This window comes from Hemicordylus capensis, chromosome 5, assembly GCF_027244095.1.
Source record: "Hemicordylus capensis ecotype Gifberg chromosome 5, rHemCap1.1.pri, whole genome shotgun sequence".
In the NCBI taxonomy this organism is placed as follows: domain Eukaryota; kingdom Metazoa; phylum Chordata; class Lepidosauria; order Squamata; family Cordylidae; genus Hemicordylus; species Hemicordylus capensis.
Window position 1 is genome coordinate 211,367,279 of NC_069661.1, and position 22,849 is coordinate 211,390,127.

General features: G+C 43.3%; 1 protein-coding gene across 6 annotated transcripts in view; it reads right to left on the reverse strand.

The window, feature by feature from the left end:
• The window catches only part of GRIN2B (glutamate ionotropic receptor NMDA type subunit 2B), a 366,073-nt gene that overhangs the window by 92,354 nt on the left and 250,870 nt on the right, over positions 1 to 22,849 (reverse strand). The window lies entirely within an intron of this gene.

Consider the following 22,849-nt stretch of genomic DNA (forward strand, 5'->3'; position numbering starts at 1 on the left):
CACTATTACTTATGATGCCTGACCTAGGAACCTGCAGTTTAAGACTAGGGTTGCAAATCATTAATCTTGGTTTGTAGGGATCGCTTAAACCACAGTTTTAACAAGTCAAGAAGCTTTGAATTCAGCTTTTGAATTCATGTGAGGAGAGAAGAAAAGGGGACGGGCAAGAGGGAGTGCATGGGAACATTGGTTTTCACAACTCAACAACCCATAGTTTGTCAGCTCATCTGAACCAACCCAACATTTTAACAGGAAGCTCAAATAAACTTATTTTAGTACAACGATGTGTGAAATTGTGAGCCTTCATCTTCTGTAAGAATCTGAAATTTGGGGACAAATGTGAACTTAGCATTATAGAGATGTTTTATAGGGATGTGCATGAATTGGGTTTTTTCCTATTCAATTTGTACCCAAATTGAATCACCCCCAATTTGTTTTGGGTGCGAATCTGGATAGCTAGCACAGGGGCAATTTGTTTTGTCCACAAATCTCCTGAAACAGGTAGAATCGTGTACAAACTGTTTTGTACCCAAATAGATTCGCATAGACAGCAGGCACAGGTAGTGATTCTCTCAGCAGCAGGAAGGGGGTGGGGGGAAAAACTCTTCTCTTTCCTCAATCAGGAAAACAGGAACAAAAAGCAGAGAATCCACTGCAGGCACCAGGCAAGGCAAGGCAAAGCTCCTCTGGCTCTCTCTCTCTTCTCCCATGAGGCAGAAAGGCAGAATGGTGACTGGCTGCCTCCTTAAGTACATTTGAAAATCCCTCCTTCAAACTCCCCCTACCCTTGTCCCTTCTTTGACCCTTCCCCCAGTCAATGCGGGGTCAGTCACCCCTGGCAACACAAGATTTGAATGGAAACGAGCCAATCTGGAACCAGGGGGGAATCGCCAGCCAATTGTTGCACACTGTAAGTCACCAATCTAAAGCTTAGGAGGGTGGGTTTTTTAAAAAAAATATCCTGACACAAAATGGAGACAGCAAGAGAGATCCAACCACAAAATAGAGGTCCGAATCTACAAATTTTCAGGTCCAAAATCTATTTTGGACCCAAATCTGGCCAGCTAGCACAGGGGCAATTTGTTTTGTCCAAAAATCACCCAAAACAGGTAGATTTGGGTATAAATCATTTTGTACCCAAATTGATTCACACATCCCTAGTGCTTTATCACTGAGACAAGAATTATATTTTTGAAGTTGGTTCTTCTGACCCATTCATGTGGTGACATAATTAGAACATAAACTGTCTAAGAGGAGATATTTCCCACATAACGTCAAGAATACCTATTATTATGCTTTCAGACACCGAAAGCCTTGCCTCTGTACACACTTTCCCATCAGTATTGACACTAATTACCACCTTGATCAACAAATTTGAGCCGAGAGGACACAGGCTGAAGGGATATTTTAAATAACCATCTTCTCTCTTTCACAGCTGTGGTTCCCTCACCCTTTCCCTCACAGGGTGGAGGAAACTGACAGCAGAGGCCTCATGGTTGGGAGATGAGCATGAACTTTGGTTCCTCACACAATGTACCTGCTCTGTGGGCTTCAGTTCCCTGTGGCTGTCAACTCACCCTTTTCTTCTGCCACTGAACAAAAGCACTTATTAGAGGCTCTTTAGGTGTCAGAGGTTATTTGAGTTCAGTCAAGGACTTTCTGCTGTTCTGAATTTGACAGCAACCAACACCGCCATTAAACATTCATTGCTTCCTTAAAACCCAATGTGGGTTTAATGAACAAGTGTGTTTTTTTAAGTCATTCGGAGACATCAGTGACCTTCTTACACAGTCCCAAAGGGTATGTGATTTTGTGGCAATTGAGGACTTGAACACTCAATAGAGTTAGGTCAACCCCATAGGTATTACAGTGCTGTAGGGACCCTGATTTATCATAAGCAGCTCTTATGAGATATATTCAGAAGAGAAAGTGAACCTCAGCAATGTTCCTCTCAATTACCTGCTCTTCCCTCCACGTAATAAACCATTAAATCACGCCTGCTCAAATTAGCCCCCCCCCCGCTGTTTTTGAATTACTATGACTTCCATAATCCCCAGTCACAGTGGCCAATAGCCAGGAATTATGGGAACTGTAGGCCAACATCTACAGGAGGGCCAAAGTTGAGCAGCCCTGCATTAAATAAACTGATGGTTTGCCCCCAAAAGCCTGACCAATAAAGCTGAATTTAGGAAAGTCATGCACTTGATTTAGAGTGGGACTGCACAACTTTGGCCCTTCTGCAGATGTTTGGAATACAGCTCCCATCATCCCTGACTACTGACCACTGTGGCTGAGGATTATGGAAGTAATCCAGCTGTAGTCCACTCCCTTGCTCACCACTCCACTTTAGCACACTGACAAATGCTGCAAGAATATTTTCCTGTGCCAAATTTCACAGCAGGGTTTTCTGTGATAGCAGAATGATAGAAATGATAGACCTCATGAAACTGCCAATTGTTACTACATTCTGGATACAACCCAGGCCTCCAATGAGCACTGTATACTGACACTAGAAGCAGGCCATCAATAAGAGGTACCTTCTGCATTATCTTAGGTGGCCTTATCTGTTAATGGATCCCATGCAGCTGAGAGCTGCACATCTCGAGGACCAAACATATGGGTGGCAACTTCCAACAGAATCAGCAACTAGCTAGGAGTGGAGATGCCACTTCCATGGGGATGACCCACCCAAGTCCATCCACACAGTCTGGTTGGTTAGATTTTCCTACTCAAGTGCAATCCATTCAAAGATGAGCAGCTCCCACATGTCAGGCAGTGTTCCCTCTAACAGGGACTCCCAGCTGTTGTTGACTACAACTCCCAGAATCCCCAGCCAAAGGCCATTGCAGCTGAGGGTGCTGGGAGTTGTAGTCAACAACATCTGGGAATCTCTGTTAGAGGGAACACTGATGTCAGAGTGAATAGGAAACTGCCATATACTGAGTCAGACCATTGGTCTATCTAGCTCAGTATTGTCTTCACAGACTAGCAGTGGCTTCTCCAAGGTTGCAGGCAGGAATCTCTCTCAGCCCTATCTTGGAGAAGCCAGGGAGGGAACTTGAAACCTTCTGCTCTTCCCAGAGTAGCTTCATCCCCTGAGGGGAATATCTTGCAGTGCTCACACATCAAGACACATCAGATGCAACCAGGGCAGACCCTGCTTAGCTATGGGGACAAGTCATGCTTGCTACCACAAGACCAGCTCTCCTCTCCCAAGAGCATCTCACATATTTTTAGATTAAGTTAGAGGTCACTGTACCAGGCATCATTTCTAAGTATACAGTTAATAATAGATTATTAAGACAAAAACCACAGTCATTTATAAGCCCACTGTAAAAAGGAGGAACATAATGGAAGCAATCCTATGGACACAGAAGTAAATCCTACTGAACAAAGTAAATTACTCAGAAGTAAATCCTACTGAACAAAGTGGGACTCCTTAGTAAACTTGCACTTAGTAAACTTGCTGAATGGCTGAAATCCTATACACATTTACTTGGAAGTGAGTCTTACTGAACTCAGTGGACTTACTGCTGAATAAACATGCTTGGGATCTTACTGCAAGAAGGTATAATCCCAGACATTCCATTTTTTTTCTTTCTGCTATAAAACTGAAGAAATCATATAGCTTCAGACAGGAAAACCACTGCACAGCTGGTGCACTGTAGCACCCAAAGTGCAAACACAGCATTCTAGAACCTGTTTACCTGCCCATTAGAGGAGTAATGAAATATGAAAAGTCATTCCATTCCAATAAGTGTTACATAAATTGCCCAAAGTAGGGGAAAAGGGAAAGTTGGATAAGTGTGTTGGACCAAATAAATGCCACAGAAACATGTTAACATTTTGTGCTTCAATGCTTAAATGAACACTTTAGCATTTCACACTGGCACAGAGGTAAGTGCAGGTTTGAGTCTTTAAATGCAGGCTATGGATATCACCTTGGAAAACTGGATGGAAAGAGAGAAACTTTTGTACATTTGAGACAGATCATGCATGGGAATGAACATGGATGCATGCCCATTTTGGAACATGCATTCCTGAACAGCACAAGTTGAGTTTTTGAGGAAAAGGGAAATGGTCTGAGACGGAGAAAATGTGAAAGAAAAATGATCTAAGTGGTGTTTAATGTGATAAATATCTCTGTGAGGAAGAGGGAACAATGCATTACAAAGATGGAGTCAATTCAAACAGAATTAAAAGCCACATATTTTCCTGGGCAAAATCTTTAAAAGGTGAGGCTTCTATTTAAAAAAAAAAATCCCGAAAAGTTGCACAAAGCAAAGTAAGAGGTTGCAGAATTCTCTGCAGAGTCTGAGCTGGTAGTAAATTATTACACTGAACCATTTGCTTGCATGTTGCACCAGCCTAATTCATGCAGTAAATCCTTGTGCTGTTCAAATAAACTTAAATTGTAAACCCCCTCCAAAGCGCCAGTTAAGTGAAATATTAACCAAAAATGCTGCTTGGATATATAATACCATCTACATGCTTTCCCACCAGATTTTTCATGTAAACATTCCAGCTTGGCTATTTTTATGGTTTTTAGTTTTAAAAAAAATTCAAAGAACTGAAACAGCTGAATGGCATAAAATGCCTGTACATAGTCTTTATGAGCTCATGTGCCTATTATTATTTATTTACACAGTCAGACAGGTGTTATTGACGGGTTTGTTTTATCCAGACATCAAGTCCTTCCCAAGGACCTGGGATGGCTGAATTTTATTGTCAATGTTGTTGCTGTTGTTATAGATATCGTCACAGAATATAGGCTGTTCCCAGTAAAGTTGCTTTTTGTAATTGGTTGGTGGTGATTTCTGTGGCCCCGATGGTGTTGAGGTGCTCTTCAAGGTCTTTTGGAACTGCACCCAGGGCACCAATGACCACTGGGATTATTTGGGTCTTTTTCTGCCACAGCCTTTCAATTTCAATTTGTAGATCTTTGTATTTGGTGATTTTTTCTATTTCTTTTTCTTCTATTCTGCTATCCCCTAGTATTGCTACATTGATTATTTTAACTTGTTTTTCTTTCTTCTCGACTACATATCTGGTGTATTGTGTGGCAGATGTTTGTCTGTTTGTAGTTGGAAGTCCCATAATATTTTTACATCTTCATTTTCTACAACTTTTTCGATTTTATGGTTCCACCAATTTTTGGCTACAGGTAGCTTGTATTTTTTGTAGATGTTCCAGTGTATCATCCCTGCTACTTTGTCATGCCCTTGTTTGTAGTCAGTCTGTGCGATCTTTTTACAACAGCTGATTAGGTGGTCCACTGTTTCATCTGCTTCTTTACAAAGGTGGCACTTGCTGTTTGTTGTGGATTTTTCAACTTTTGCTCTTATTGCATTTGTTCTTAGTGCCTGTTCTTGTGCAGCCAGTATTAAAACCTCTGTTTCTTTCTTCAAGTTGCCATTCTTAAGCCATTGCCAGGTCTTGGTGATGTCTGATTTTCCACTTATATTGTGCAAATACTGACCATGCAGGGACTTATTTCTCCATTTTTCTGCTCAGTTCTTCACTTGTTCTTTCTTGTAGGCCTGCTTTGTTTCATTGGTGTTGAATAGTTTCTGATTCTTGACCATTTTAAGTGCATCTTCTTCACTGTCCTTGATATATTCTTCAAGGCCTCTTTTCTCCTCCTCTACTGTTTGATGGACTTGCAGCATTCCTCTTCCACCTGAGCTGCGAGGGAGGTATATCCTATCTACATCACTGCGGGGGTGCAGAGCATGATTGATGGTCATGATTTTCCTGGTCTTACGATCTAGCGTCTCTAGCTCTGCCTGGGTCCAGTCTATTATTCCTGCAGTGTATCTGATAACAGGTATAGCCCAGGTGTTTATGGCTTGTATGGTGTTCCCGCCATTGAGTTTGGACTTGAGGATTTTTCTAACTCTCCTGATGTATTCACTTCCAATTTTTCTTTTAACTTCAGTGTGTGTGATGTTATCAGCCTGGAAAATGCCCAAGTATTTGTAATGTTCTTTCTCTTCCAGGTTCTTGATCTTGCTTCCATTGGGCAGTTCTATTCCTTCTGTTTTTGTTATTTTTCCTCTGTTCATTATTAATGCAGCACACTTGTCTAGTCCAAACTCCATTGCTATATCGCTACTGAATATACGGACAGTGTTTAGCAGTGATTCAATTTCTGATTGGGACTTTCCATACAACTTCAGATCGTCCATGTACAGCAGATGGTTTATTTTACTTGATGTTTTAGATGTTTGGTATCCGAGGCCTGTTTTGTTTAGTATTTGTGAAAGTGGGGTCATGGCGATTACAGACAACAGAGGGGATAGTGAGTCCCCTTGGAAAATGCCTATTATTATTATTATTATTATTATTATTATTATTACATTTATATCCCACTCTTCCAGAGTCTACATCATGAATTCCTGGAGGTTCCACTGTCAAAATATCATGGGATTGTTCCCCATAGGATGTGCCAATATTGTCCTCCTGGCAGTCATTACTGTGGGGATCCTAAAAACGAAAAAAGGGGAAAGCTGGTCTACTGACTGAGGTCGGCAGGTGGAACAGTCCTCCAACTTAGTCCACCTCTGAGGACTGGTCTGCCTGATGGACCAGTCCTCTGAGGTGGGCTGATGTACCATGTCTGGGGCGGAGGGCTGGTTTACACACCACGTGAGGTGGGTAAACCAGACCTCCCCCAGGACTTAGCATATTGGCCCGCCTTGGAGGACTGGTCTACCCACTGACCCCAATCAGTAGACCAGCACTCTCCAGAATAACAGGCCTCAAAATGGTGCTCGTAACACTCAAAATGTTTCAAATTGAAAGGGGGTTATTTCATTTCAAGATTGAAATAGGCCCTTTATTTTAAGGGCATTTTGTTTCAAGTTCAAACACTCGAAATGGCCTGTTTCGAGCTTGAATCAATTTGTACATCTCTACAACAAAGTCTTACTTGCTCTGTCAATTCCCCATTGTAAATCATCCATCAGGCCGATCATAGCAGTCTCCACCCCATAGCCCACCTGTAATATGTAGGATTAGAGTTGAGTCTTGCTCCACTTGTGCTCCAGTCGTCTACCCTGCTGCTTCAGCTCCCATACTTCTTCCATATGTCAAGGGACTAATTTTGAAGCAGGTTGGAAACAACGCTTAGGAGCGATCATGTCTGCTGCCCTGGTGAGTTTGCTGTTCCAGTTCTCCACCAGGGCATCAACAGAATTACCGGCAGAATCAACACTAAATCCTTCTAAGGCTTCTTGGAATCCTATTGGATCCAATAACCTTCTCGAGTGGACCATCCTAATAGGCCCCTCACCCCTGTGAAGGTGGGACATGATTGTGAGTCCAACCTTAACCAGATGGTGGTCCATCCATGGCAATGGGGTAATCACAATGGGGTCCATCCATGGCAATGGGGTAATCACAATGGGGTCCCCACCCATGGAATACCACCCTGATCAGAGTGAAAGACCAGATCAAGCATGTGACCAGCAACATGCGTCAGACCAGAGACCACTTGGGATAGGTCCATAGTTGTCATGGCTGCTGTGAACTCCTGAGTGGCCCTGGACAAACTGGTCTTGAAGTGAACATTGAAGTCCCTCCCCACCATAAGCCTGGGAGTCTCCAATGTCAGGCCCAAGACCAAGTCTGCTAGCTCAGTTAGGGACTTTGTTGGGCAGCGAGGTGATTGTTACACCAAAAATGTCCCAGTCTATCCCTGGTCCCCAAACTTGTACACACATTTGATATGGTCAGACACATCGACAGGGATCCTCATAAGGGAGATGTTATTCTTATAGACCATAGCCACTCCATATCCCCACCCATGCCCTCTCACCTACTTGTCAACAGAGTCCCCTGGAGGGAGAAGCTGGGACCAGTCTAGACCACCAGCCTCCCGCAACCAAGTCTCTGTGATACATACCATATTAGCCCCTTCATCCATAATCAGATCATAGATGATTTCTGATTTATTCTGGACTGACCTGGCATTACAAAGGAGCAAGAAAAGGCTCTCGGAGAAGTTAGCACTGCTCTCCAAGGTCCAAGAGCTGGCCAGAAGGGGAAACAGCTATTAGATTCCTGATTTCCCTTCCCTAACAGCCTGATGAACTGCCAAGGTTACTTCTTTTTATCCCCCACCACGATCAGAATAGCCACCTCACAGTCAATTGACAACCCGCATCTCCCCATCTCCAGGCAAGCCTAGACACAAGGTAGTCTACCTTCACCCAATCAATAATAGAAGCTTTCTCAACAACAGCTCCAGCTTCTTAGACAACCATGAGATAACATACTCTGCTTCAGTCCTACACTGAAGGCCCAGCCCCCTTTGGCACAGCCACCTGCAGGTCAGCTATGCATCCAGCACACCCTCCTTCCTTACAAGCCCCAGAAACCAAGACTCTCCTCTCATGAGAGACTCCAAGACAGGGCTGATGTCATTAATGCCCACAGGTATAGATTATCAGGCAATCAGGAAAGGAAGGTCAACATGCTAACAAAGGCAGCAGAGCAAAAGCTAAGCAGAGCTGATCTTCTGGTTGCCCAGGCCAGGCAAGAGGGTTGGGAGGCTGCAATAAATCTCCAAGTCCAGGCTGGGGAGAGGAGCTGGTAAGATCCAAGCATCTTACTTTACCCCTCCTCTAGTCTTCTCTAATTATTCCCTGAAGCTGCCATATACTGGTTCAGAACATAGGTCCATCTAGCCCAGTACTGTCTACACAGACTGGCAGCGGCTTCTCAAAGGTTGCAGGCAGGAATCTCTCTCAGCCCTATCTTAGAGATGCCAGGGAGGGAACTTGAAACCTTCTGCCCTTCCCAGAGCGGCTTCATCCCCTGAGGGGAATATCTTACAGTGCTCACACTTCTAGTCTCTCATTCATATGTAACCAGGGCGGACCCTGCTTAGCTAAGGGGACAAGTCATGCTTGCTACTACAAGACCAGCTCTCCTCTCTGATCTAATCTGACGAGGGGCCACTTCAGGCAACACTGTCACCAGAGAAAGACATTAGGAGATAACCCTGGATGGATATGGAGGGTGGGCACATCCAAAAGAAACATGTATTGACTCTTTTATTAACAACAACTACTATTACTACTACTACTACTACTACTACTACTACTACTACACCCAGGAACAATCACTATGAACAAATGTGATAAGAGCAAAAATTGATAAGACACAGAAAGACAAGAAGTGTTGGTTATGCAAAGAAGCGGATGAGACGGTTGAGCACCTTGTATGTTGTTGTAAGAAAATCGTACAGACTGATTATAAGGAAAGACAAAATAAAGTTGCTGTGATGATCCACTGGAACTTTTGCAAGAATTACAAATTGCCAGCAAGCAAGAACTGGTGGAATCATCTAATTGAGAAGGTCATAGAAAATGAGGAGGCAAAAATCCTTTGGGATTTTTGAATACAAACTGATAGGCATTTGGTGCACAATATGCCAGATCTGACAGTCATCGAGAAGAATTGGGTTCTGATAATTGATAGTGCAATCTTAGGGGATAGGCAAGTTGATGAAAAACAATTGGAGAAAATAACTAAATACAAGGACCTTCAGATTGAAACTGAGCGGCTCTGGAAAAAGAAAACAATAGTTGTGCCAATGGTGCCCTTGGTGCAGTACCAAAAGAACTTGAACAGCATCTTGACACCTTGGGCATCGATAAAATTATAACACATCAACTACAGAAGGCCACACTACTCAGGACAGCATGAATACCACAACGCTATCTTTGATTTTTCTTTAGTTATCCTATACCCTTGGAAAGGGCCCGATAATTAAAGTACCAAATCCAGTCAATAACATCTGGTAGACTGTGTGTAAATAGAATAACAATAACAAATAATAGTAATAATAATAATTAATAGGTATATACTGCTAAAATTATTGATTGCAAGTTGAACTGAAGGCAGATTCTCACAACCATTGTTATGTGTTGAAGTCAAAACATATGGATTTGTTGAGTGGACTTACAATTATTGAACAGGCCTTAAATTAGTTCAATACATCTGGATCAGAACCTAGCACCTCCTGAAAAATCTCAGGACAGGGGAATGAATCAGATTAATGAAGGTTCATTCATAATCATTGAAAACACTAATCCAACTTGCACAAAGAAAAGGCCAATTTGTGTTTATCTTAACGTACACAATAATCACGAGACTTCACCCTATGCAAGGTGATAGCTGACTCAGACTGAGCACTCTGTTCTGTGCCTCAAGCTATGTTTCACGATTCCTAAAGAAGAATAAGTTTATAGTCAGAGGCCCCTGCTGGCACCATCTCTGCTGTTTTCCGTGTTTCAGTCTCTACTATCAGAGGAGCACATCAAGGAGGTCAGCATGTAACTGTAGATGGAGAAGGAGCAGTGTGTAGAAAATCTGTTTACAAACACTTAGGATAGTTAATTAACCATGTTGGTCAAATAAGATTAAATGTTTCACGTGCAGGTAGATGTTTCACGTGCAGAATTAATTAACACGAAGTGTGTTCCTTCATAAGCCTCAAGTTACAACAGCACCTGGCATCGTCTCTCTTCTTCACTACACCTGCAGAAGAGGTGATGGGTATTAATGGGCTTTAAATCTGGCAAAAGAGGATAGCTACATAGCTAAAGGACCACTGCTTTCTTCTCATTGGCTAGGCACCTAACAAACTGGATGTGCAAGAAATCAAGGTCCTTCAGATAAAAGTCATTATTTAGTTCTCATTGCTCACTTCCCAGAAATGCATTCCCCATATCACTCACAGACTAGCATTTATGAAACACTTGCCATTTTGTTAAAATGCCATTAATTATGGGGTTCCTCATTGCTACATTTGCATGCTTTCTGCAGCTACTAAAACTCTACCCCCTGACCTAATTAGCCTGAGGAGGTTAACAAGGTAAACTTTAAAAGCTTCTATGTTTAGCGTAATGGGTCAAGCACAGAGACACAGAAAGGAAAAGGGTTACGCAAGTCATAGGTGATGTGCCCTTAAATGATTCTTGATGTCTTTCCGTATGTTTTGGCAAGCAATTGCACAAATATTCCTGGAGACAGGACACATGGTTCCTGGTGCATGATGACAACGTTCTTACAAGTGGGGCCAATAAGAAAATTTCATTTATAATAGAGAATTTGTTTAATGCTTCCCCATATTGTACTGAGTGGTTTCATATACATGACTGAAGAGCAACAGTATTAATCCTGCCATTGCTATTTGTTTCTGTAAATCATTAGTCCAACCAATGGCTTAGGACCCATAACTGGATTGTAGCCTGGCCTTAGGTGGGTCATGCCAACGCTGCCACTGTTGTACACATATATGGTTAGAAATGAAGAAATGGATCCCTACTACTACTATTACTACTACTTATATACCACTTGCAACAAAAAAGTTCTCGAAGAAGAAGAAGAAGAAGAAGAAGAAGAAGAAGAAGAAGAAGAAGAAGAAGAAGAAGAAGAAGAAGCCGCCCATGTGGCATGTTTGGGCCAAAGGTGGGTCCTGGGTCTGAATGGTTGAAGGTGGCTACCATAAACCACAAGTAGCATTAGTATCATGTACAATGCTGACACCAGGTTTATGGGAGCCCTCAGCTAAGTGCCTTTACAGGCCTCCTCAGTGTTGGGCAGGACAGCCATGCTGTGGCTGTCATACTTGCAACCTATAATACAACGTCCCCGTTGTTGGGTCGCTAGACATGGGCAGTGCAATATGGGAGATGAGGAGATGTAGCCAATGCAGCTGACAAAGAGTTCTTCAAGCCACCACTAACAGAAGCCCTTACAAGGGTTTGAAAATACTTGGCTTGGTGGTCACAGCATCAGCTTACAGTGTTTTCCAGCAGCTGCACTGGTGACTACTGTCTTTTTTCATCACCATCTCAGGGATTAGCCAGGTGCCTAGTGATGTCACTACCAGTGCTCCCTCTAACAGAGATTCCCAGATGGTGTTGACTACAATTTCCATTATTTCCAGCCAAAGGCCACTGCAGCAGGGGATGCTGGGAGTTGTAGTGAACAACATCTGGGAATCCTTGTTAGAGGGAACAGTGGCCCCCTCCACCCCCATCGCTTGATTCACTGGAGGCAGAGAGAAGCGCATATTCCATGAAGACAGAAGTCTTATTCACATATCATGTTCAACACACATACAGCCTATGTACAGTTTATGCACAGACCAATCTGCATGCATGTACGGTTATTCACACATTATGTTCAATGCATGTACAGTAGCACACTGCCTACCTATAACCTGCATTTGAGGGGGGCTGTACCCAGTTTCATTTTTTAAGCTGCTCATATTGTTATTTGCATAACAATAGGTACAATAATGTCTGAACAGGGCTAGAGAGAAGAGCAAGTGTCACCTTCATCTGAAGCCACTTTTGGGAGAAGGGAGGGTTGTTTCAACCAGGAAAGAAAGAAGCGGGAGGGAAATGATGCAACACTAAGAAGCCAAAAACAAAAGGGGGGTGGATTTCCAAAGATGCTGAATGAGTATTGATGAATACTTTATTCATAAAGATCTGGAGGAAAGACACAGGTATTCTTGCTGAATTGGAAGACATCCCCAGAGAAAGATATTAAAGTACACCATTGCCTCTGAGAAAGAGCACATTCATGTCCAAAACGTGTCAGGCAATGACTGAATAAAGTATTCATCAGTATTCATTCAGCATCTGAACAGTTGAAGACTTCTGCCATAAATCACATGCAGCATTTGCATCATGTGCAATGAGGGCACCAGGTTTCTGGAAGCCCTCAGCCAAGTGCTTTTGCGGGTCCTCCCCCTTTTGTTCTTAGGACTGCTTCAGCCCCTCAAATTTTCCTGAAAGGATAGGTCTCTCACATTGGTACAGGCTATCGCCTAGCCCCCCGCCTCGCCAGTGCAAACCCCCCCCCATCTGGGCTCCTACTACACCGACACACAGTTTATCCACCCTTTACTAACATTTATTGTTACTATCATCACCACCATTATTGACTAGGTGCCAGGGACACTAATGTAAGCATGAGCCATACAACAAGAAATACAGCCACAGTTGCAGTTCCGATGGGGGGGGGGGAGGACAGCTGCATTCTCTCAGCTCCTCTGCATTGCAATTTATACACAGACAATTCATTTGCAAGGACAAGATCTGGGGGGGTGGGGGGCACAAGAAACTAATGGTTACTGCCACTCCCTGCACAAAACCATTATCATCTGGGGAAAGCCCTGGTGTAGGCTTTACTGGCTTTGACAGGGTAACTGGATATTTTAATCATGGTTTATCGGAGCAGGTTTGCAGACAGAGGGAAAGCTTGAAGAGCAATTCCTCATTTAAGGGAGGGAGAGAAAGTTCCCATTTTCACCCATAGGAGCTTTTCCTCCCCCATATATCAACCATGGATGGGGAGGGCAAATAACAGCCATGGAGGGGGAAGTGGAATCTACATCTGGACCATACTGGGGGCAAAAGGTAATACCTTATCTCTGCATCACTCAGTCCTGATCAGCAGGGAGGGCAATCCAGCTATTTACTGAATAAAGAACAAGCACAGTTGCCCCAATGGCATGCTTAAAGTAATGCCTAGTTTGACCCTGAATCATTGTTAATCTCAGTGCCGATGTAATGTTTAACTGCAGTTCATGCAGGTGAAGAATATTCATGTTGGAGAGGTGAGGGGACCTGCAGGGAGTGTACGATCCTACACATTTTACTCCTTATTTCTTAACTGTAAGTCAGAGATCATCCACATTACAACTGCACCAGACATCATGCCTAAACTAGTTCGAATCTTAACTCCTGACCTTCTATGAATTATTTGAGCTGTTTGTTAGCTATGACTTTTTGTGAGAGTTTACAAATGCATATTCACTGACAAAAACTTGCATATATAATACATAGCCCTCCAGGACTTTCAGTGCAACTTGACAAAAGGGGTTAAATCTGCACAAAATGATTAAGTTGGTTCAGAAGTCATCAAAGAGATGATAAAAGGGGTAATCAAAAAGGTAGAAGAAGGGAAGCAAGAAAGCAGAAAGCCCCAGGAGGAGAATGAGCAATTAATAGTCAAAGGCAGCAAGCCAGCCATGTAGGATAAAGACAGAAACGTGCTTGAAGCATTGGAGGAAGACTGAGTAAACTGAGAAAGACAAAAATGGAGCCAGATGAGAGACACCAAAAGCAAAATGAACAGAGAAAGGAAAATAAGGAAATAGAAGAATGAGGCAATAAATGCTAAGACAAAGAAAGTATCAAAAGGGATGAGACTATCAATGAGACAAAAATGGAATGATGGGTGCATACATTTTCCATTCTATTATTATAGAATATATAGAATTATTATAGAATATTAGACTTCTGGGGAAAGAGTGGCTGTGTTCCAGAAGCACTAAATAGACAGCCTCTGCAGCCAATTGGGTTTTCTGGTTCTGACACGGATTGCTCATAAAAATAAGCACTTTTAATTCTCACTGGTTTCACTAAGATAAGCATGCAGCTGGATTGTGCCCACTATTTATGTGACCTTGAATAAGCCATTTAACCTCTCTGTCACTCATTTTTCTCATCCGTAAATTGGGAATAGCAATGCTTGGTGCATCAAGGCTAATCTAATCAATGTTAATGCATTAAAATAGGTGTATCAGATGACAATATCCTAATTAACTGCTTTCATGATTTGAGCAGGTAGTGCCGTTCACTTAAAGCAGAGTAAGAAAAATATTGCATGTGCTTTCCCTGAAGCAACTTTGTGCAGATCTATAAGATTCATATTAGAAGCCAGACCAGAGGTTCTTAGCATTCATTTTTTTAAAATGCACTTTTAGCTCCCCCCCCCCCCGCCCCACACTGAGATTTCTTGATGGAAATCAAGAAATGCAATAGTATTTGCAGGAAAATGCAATAGTATGTCTTAATGAAAAAGGCAATGAGTATGCACTTAAAATATATTTTCTTTGATTTTAAATTTCACATCACCTAAGCCCAATTCACGGTTTCAAGAGAGTTAACATTCACCAGGATAGTGATGGGACTCGTGATCACTCAAGGGCACGGGAACATTCAGGAATCATTTCACACAACCTACCTCTTCCTTTGACACTAGGTACATTAGTGAGCAAGCATTTTCACAGCTGAATAAGTGTGTGTCTGCATCACAGAAATGCTCCTATAGGATCCTGCACATTCTGACTTGGAACTACTTCCCAAGGGCCATGAATCAGAAACAAGCAGCTGTCATCATTCCTTCTAGGCTATTCCACTTTTAAGTAGGAGTGATTCGGAAGGGATTACAAAGTAAATTACACTACAGAGCAGCAGGCCTGGACCCCCTTCATTCCTCTAGGCACTGGGTCATTTCAAACTATTTACACTTTGATCAGTAACGGGAAGAAGGGTTAAGAACATGGGGGAAGGTGCTGAGCTTGTGGTATTACACCACTGTGGAGGAAGTCCTCCAGTGATTGTTAATGGGGTCTACCTAATGTTCCATTTTCGACTGTGAGCCCTTTGGTGAGCCCCCCTTTGGAGACAGGGAACCAATTTATTTGTTATTCATTCATGTATTTTCCATGAAAACTGCTTTGAGAACTTTTGTTGAAAGCAGTATGAGAATAGGAGGAGGAGGAGAAGGAGGAGGAGAAAGTGAGTATGCTGAACCCAGCTACATGGGGAATGGAAGCACATCAACTAGTCCACCCCCCCCCCATGCCAACACACTCCCTAAACATGCTCCCTAGCATCCCCAAGTTCAGGGTTTGTCTGAGAAGGAGGAAGGGCAGCTCTGAACTCAGGGCCACTTCCTCCATGTGATTAAGAATCCTGGGCTGTTATAATTGTAAACTGCATGCAGGGATTGTCACTGGGTTCAGTAGCCCCCAGCCAGTGCTTGAATGAAGTTGTAGCTGGGGAGGATCAAGAGAGGGGTAGGGCAGCCCCTCATCCTGATACTGGCCAGTCACACCCCTGCATGGCTGGGACTGCTTCTATCTGGGGGGGGGGCAACTGCATCCCCTTGCCCCCCCCCCATGGATGTGTACCTGGAATTCTAACACCTGAAGAGGGCTAGACTCCAATATGAACATTACTTTCCTAACAGTTTGAAAGAAGAACCAAGAGGCTGTTATGGAAACATCAGCTTCCACTAGAAAATTTATACTCTGACTGTACATAGACAAAAAGTGGAGTTTTACCCCATTTCTACTCCCCAATATATATCGTTCCTTGGGAGGGAAGATTTTATTTTCTACTGCAGCCTATTCCAGCAGAATACCACTACACAGTTAATGCATATTTACTGAGAACCTTTCTCTCAGGGGTGGCCTGTGGAAGTTACTCGTGGTAGCAAGAGAGCGAAGGAGGTGTCTCCCCGGGGACTTCTGTGTTGTCTCTTGCTGAGGGGCAAGAAAGACACAAAAATGCTTTTTCTTACAGGAAAATGTCAACACACAAATATTTCCTCCAAGATGCATGCATACGTACAAACATACCAGAAAAAGAGAAGCAAATAACTGGATGCAAGTAATAGTAGGTGTACAATGGTCAAGAAGATCAACTCTATTTAGCCATGAATTAAGTTTTCTTTAACCCTTTAAATAATAATAGCACTTTTCAACTCTACAAGCTATTTAATTGTGCAGATGTATGAAATATACAGAGTCTGGGGCATTTGAAAGCCATGGACACAGCTGAGCATAATTTTCTTCCAGGCTATTGGGAACCATGTGCTGCTGGGAAGATAAGTTCCCCAAGGTTTGCATTAAGACTCCAATATGATGTATGACCCAAGTGTTAATAACCTCCATGTAGGTAATACAGAGGCAAATGTTCTGTCTGTCCTTCGTCAGTTTTGCTAAAATGTTACTAATGTGCAAGGAGAAATGCAACTAGCTGAACTAATTAATTACTGAAATGTTTGTATGGCTGGGAGTTCTCTGCTTGAGAGGAAAATATTTTAGGCACAATCCAGCCAAATTTAAGCACATTTAAGTCCTATCACATTCAATTGAAAAGTTAAGCAAGCTCTGAACACTCTCCTATTGAAACAAATGGGACACATGCTTAACTTTGATTAGGCTGTGTCCTTTATGCTTTCATTTGAGTGTATGTGTATGTATGGTGATATACTGCTTAACCTTTAACCCCAAACTATTGGAGCTACAAAATGTTTTGGTTCTATGAGCATGTACACTCTCCGGCTATTAATTATTCTTTAAGAGCCACTAGGATCCAGTGCATAGGGCAAACACACCCAAATGCATTCCCAGATCAGACATGTTGTTCGCCTTTGGACGTAATGTGGAATAGTGGGTCCAATGGACCAGCGATTCCGCTCCCCCCTCCCCCTGCTCTCCTGTCTGAATTCAGGAGAATTCAGGATAATGAATTCAGTCTCATTGACTGCAGAGAGGAGGGGGACTGGCTGCCTGCACTTCTTTCTTTATAGAAGGACAGCCCTGGCAGCCAATAGTAGCCAAAGCAAGGAAGGAGCTTCCTCCCTCAACTCCGGTTGCAAAGCAACCAAACGATGGTGCCAGCCTTTGGACGCAATGCTGGCACCCTGGAACTGGAGGTCCAGGCAGCAAACCTCACTACAAACCAAAGGTACAAATCACTGTAGGAAGGGAAACCACAGGTCCATCTTATGGCAAAATTGTGGTTGCCAGCATTCAGATGTACTGAAAATGAAACTGGAGGACCCTTCACCTCCAGTTTCGTGTTATGTGTGAATGAGGCCGTTGTCTAATTAGGGGATGCACTTAGGTGTTGACATGGTCACCTTTGGGCATTTCACTGTATCTCAGCCTGGAAAACATGCAGACAAACTGTGTCAGTGAAAGATTTGAGATTTGGGCCTGTCTGTGCATTTTCCAAACCCACATTTATAGCCATATTCCATATCAAATGGAGGCCTTCAAATTGTACCTCTCTGTGGTAACAAATCCACTATCTTAGTAAAGGTTCTAAAGAGAATCTAAGGGCTAGGAAAGGCAACAATGAGGGGTTTTGATCATGCACACAGTCCATAACAAATCTGAAACTTATCTATTATTATTAATCCTTCTGTGCCTGCTTAACCATACTGAGGCCATTTTAGAGGTATACTACCCTGTTTAAGCCATTTCAGAAAGCAAGTTACTGTGGAATTCAAAGTGTGTGTGTCACACTTTTTGTTCTATTTCCTCTGGCTTATCCTCTTTTCTCCCAGTTAATGGCTGCGCAATCAAAGCTAAATGCATTTCCCCTTGGGGGAATTCAAAAGATTATTGTACCCACTTTCCTGAAGTTATTGCCTAAGTGTTTGGATTCATGCTCAGTTTAACAGGCTGGGAATCCTAACTCCAGGCTGGAATAGGAAAGAGCATTTTAGTCCTTAATAGGTGCTCTCAATGATTTGTCATATGAATCTCTGGTTGCACAAATCCCAATATTTTCTCGCTGGGGCTATGTATCTTTATCCACAAAAGTAGAACTGATGGGATTTTTTAAAAGGAGCTGTTCATGTCACAGCATAGCAACATTGGTGGTGATGTGTGTCAAGATTTTTTGGTGGTCCCTAGCCACTTAATGGTGCAGCAGGGAAATGACTTGACTAGCAAGCCAGAGGTTGCCATTTCAAATCCCCGCTTGAATGTTTCCCAGACTATGGGAAACACCTATATCAGGCAGCAGCAATATAGGAAGATGCTGAAAGGCATCATCTCATACTGCGCGGGAGATGGCAATGGTAAACCCCTCCTGTATTCTACCAAAGACAACACAGGGCTCTGTGGTCGCCAGGAGTCGACATCTACTCGACGGCATACTTTACCTTTATCCCCGCCACTCATCTCCATGGCTACTCACCCATTTGATGGAGGCAGCAGTACCATATAGTTGTTCTTCACTGGCAGACTGGGCTCAGAGACAAAGGAAAGTCTATCTAACACATGCATGCAGTGAACCTTTGGAAAATAGGGGTTCTCCTTGACCAATCTGCTGTCACAGGGGCTCTGCCTAATTCCATACCTTCACCATGCTACATTAAAAAGCTTTCCTACCTTTTATATTTCCTTTTGAAAGAAAATTTGTGTTTCAGTAGATGTGCATATGAAGTGTTCTTGTATAAAGAAGTCATTTAAAGAGCTTTGAGAGCCTTTAGGAGAAATGTATACAATGTTGCCGCTGTGTAGCATTGTTGAAGGATTTGAAAAGGACAAGGATAGCATAAAAGATAAATAATCGATTTGAAGACACAGATATATTGTCATAAAAGAAGCGCAGAAAGGCAACTCAGAAGCCCAAGGAAGCACACTTTTTTTAATTTCTTGTTCCGTTTGTAGCTCAGGCTTACATTGTATGAAAGGCACTGTTTAAGATGCTTGCCGCTTGTGTTATGCATTTGACAGTCTCTGATTAAACTCCTGGATAATAACCTTGCAAGGCAGAGCCAAACTCACAGAAGTACAGGGTGTTCTTATCACTGCATCCCAAAAATAACTGCTTGCCAATAACAGTCAATCAATCCAGCCTCTGCCAAACGATACTTGCAGTGTCCCAACATCGGACAACTGCTGACTATGTTCATCCATGGTAGTGGAGGACTACATGGAACCCAAAATAGATGAGGGCAACAAACTTGGGCAGCCCTGCTTGAAAATGCTTCCAGTTTGCAACAATGGGTTAAGCTAGCCTCTATGGGCCTCACTCCTTCAAATCATCCTCTACTACTAATGGTAGAGGAGGACACACAAAAACAGCAAAGTTTGCAACCCTCTTTATACAAGGCCAGTAGCATATATTTTTAAGCTTCCCGTGATCAGCTAGACTAGAGCAATAACAAAAATATGCACACTGTGGCCCCAATCCAGATAAAATTAGTGCTCCAAGCCCACTGTCATCAATGGAATAGGTTAGTGACAATTAATGTGCCTAATTTATTTTCATGACACTCAAGTATGACTAACTTTCTCTGGATCAGAGTCTGTGTATATCACAATCCAGTTAATTCTCCAGAATTTCAGGCTAGATTTCATGGCCACAGGGGCTTTTAGTTTGACACTTTATCTAATAATATTTAGCATTTGTTTAGCACTTTCATATCTTCAAGGCACTTCCTGTGCATTATCTTATTATAATTCTTACCACAACCCTGTAAGGTGAATCCTATTATTATTTCCATACTGCAGATGGGGGACTGAAGATGAGCAGTTTGCCTAATCCTATGGCAGAGGTGAGATCTGAACCATGAACTTCTTGATTCACAGTGCACTCTCTGAGGTCTATACTGCACCAGGTCCTCTTAGTTCCATATAACCTTTTGTCAGAATGCAGCATTTGTATTTTCTAACAATTTTTCAGAAGTTGGGCTGACAAAAAAGAGATCTCCCAACATTTGGTCTCAACTATCTCAACAGAAATTAAACAGAAAGCCAAGTTTAAAGACTTCAGAATTGAAGGGTGTGGTTGCATATCTGAACAACAATATCTAGAAATTCAAATTCTACAAGCTGACCCCGCACAGAGCATCTGTGCACTCTTTGGGGCCGGCTACCTCTCCCCCACCCCCGGCCATTTCCGCTGCCGCCTGGCCTTGATCCGCCTCCGCAGCCGGGTCCAGCACCTCCGCCGCCAGGCCCACCGCCAGGCTGAGTGCTGCCTTTGCGGCCGGGCCTGCCAGGCCCATTGCTGCTGCTTGCTGGCCTCTGCGGCCGGCCTCCTCTCCCCCACCCTCTTGCCCAGGCTGCTGGCCGAGTCCCACTGCTCCGCCAGGGCCTGCCGCCACCTCGCCTCGCCCGCCCAGGCCCGCCGCCTCGCCTCACCCGCCCAGTCCCGCCTCCGCCTCGCCTGGGCCCGCCGCCGCCGCCTCGCCTGGGCCCACTGCCTCGCCTCCGCGGCTGGGCCTGCGGCCACCATGGCCACCCACAGCCTGCCCTGCCGGTGGTTAAGTTCTCCTGGGTGCGCTGCGCCAGCCAATCAGGCGCCCCCGTAGCCCAGCCAATCAGCTGGGCTGCTGGAACGCATTTTCCCTGGGCACACCCAGGAGAAATATATAGATAGATAGACATTTGGGGGCAGGCATTAGAATTTGATAACTTATTTATAAGGATTCACATTGGCAATTTTCCCTACCAATATCACAAAGAGGATTTGTCACAGATCTACAGGCTGTGAATTCGTAACAGCTAAAATACAACTGTGGTATATTTTGAGTGACTGTTGAAGAAAGTGTCAGAGAAGTAGAAATGTTAAAGTAGAACCTAAGAAACACAACAAAGAATGATGCAGCAGCAAGATGTAGAGGAAAGGAAGGAACTAATACAGAGATGGCTTAAAGGAAATTTCATTGAGCAAAGTTGGACAAACAGGTGTAGGCTTGGATAGGAACATAAGAAGCTGCCTTCTATTGAGTCATATCATTGGTCCATTGAGTTCTACATTGACTGTCAGTGGCACTCCAAGGTTTCAGGCAGGAGTCTTTCTCAGCCCTATCTGGAGATGCCAGAGGTTGAACCTGGAACCTTCTGCATGCAAGCAGATGCTCTACCACTGGGCAACTGCTCCATCGCCTAAGGACACAGCTGCACAACTTTGGCCCTCCAGCTGTTTTTGGACTACAACTCCCATCATCCTGAACCACAGTGGTCAATAACCAGGACTGATGGGAACTGTATCTGCAGGAGTCCCTAAGTTATGCAGCAGCCCTGCCTAAGTGGAATATCTTGTAGTAGATGCAGTTAAAAAAACTAAATATCATTTAAACCAACTAATTATTGCTCATTTGGGGGCTTATATTTTTCCTCTCTCCTATATTTGTTCTGATTTAAAACCAATTCACACAATTATTCCAGCACATAGCAGATGCAAAACAGACCTGTGGGAAGCCTCACCAGAGCTTGAGGAGAAGGTGCTGAAGGTGGTGAAAGGTGGTGAAGAGACGAGGGAGCTAGATAGAGGCATCTCCTCAGTGGACCACAGATATCCAGAAGCTGATGGATAGATTTCACAAACTGATCTGAATGAACCAAGCCAACACTGTGCTAAAAATCTCTAAATTACCTTAACTGATTGAGGCAGTGTGAATGAGTAGCATTTACTGAATTTCAACCCTGTAAGGGGCAATTGCACTGCTTTTACTCTCTTCAGTTTTTATTCAGTGCCAACATCATGCTAGGCACTTCTGTACATGACAAAAGCTAAAGAACCTCTGTATAGTCAGTGGCAGCCCCCACAGTGTGAGGATGGTATTACACTGTCAATTAAAGCTTGGAATGGTCATTGGTCCTCTGTCAAAGTCTTAATGGTGTAAAAAGAACAGAATAGCTGGTCTCTAAAATCCAGCAAGATCCTTGTTTTACCCAGACAGTTCAAAACATCTGCATTCTGAATAGCACTTTGCTCGAACTCTGCAGCCCAAAATGTCTTAGAAAGTTGAAGACAGCAGAGAGCATACAACAGTAGGAAAGGCTGATGCACTGTGCAATGATAAAGCAGGGCAAATGGCCACATAATTTCCCACTTTTGAAGTTGCCGCATAAAAGTGCATTAATCCACAAAAAGGCTGTGCAGTTATTTTGCATCTTCTTAAAAGTGCTCTGCTGCTCCTCCTGCTAACAAGCAGCAACAGCGCCTCTTAACACTGCTCACCTTTAGAAAAGAGTCAGGACAGAAACTGTACATTGTGGCATTGTGAGTCTTTCTAAAACTAAGGGAGAAAAGGGTTGTCTTGGGCATTTCCACAATAGCTCACCTGAATGCAAAAACAGACTCTGACAAGAGTGCATAGAGCTGCTGTTGATGGGCAGGGACATCATTAGGGGTGGCCCATGAGGCTCATGCCACAATGAATGGCTCAGAGCCCCAAATCCCATTAGTCACCTCCTTCTCGGGGGGGGGGCACT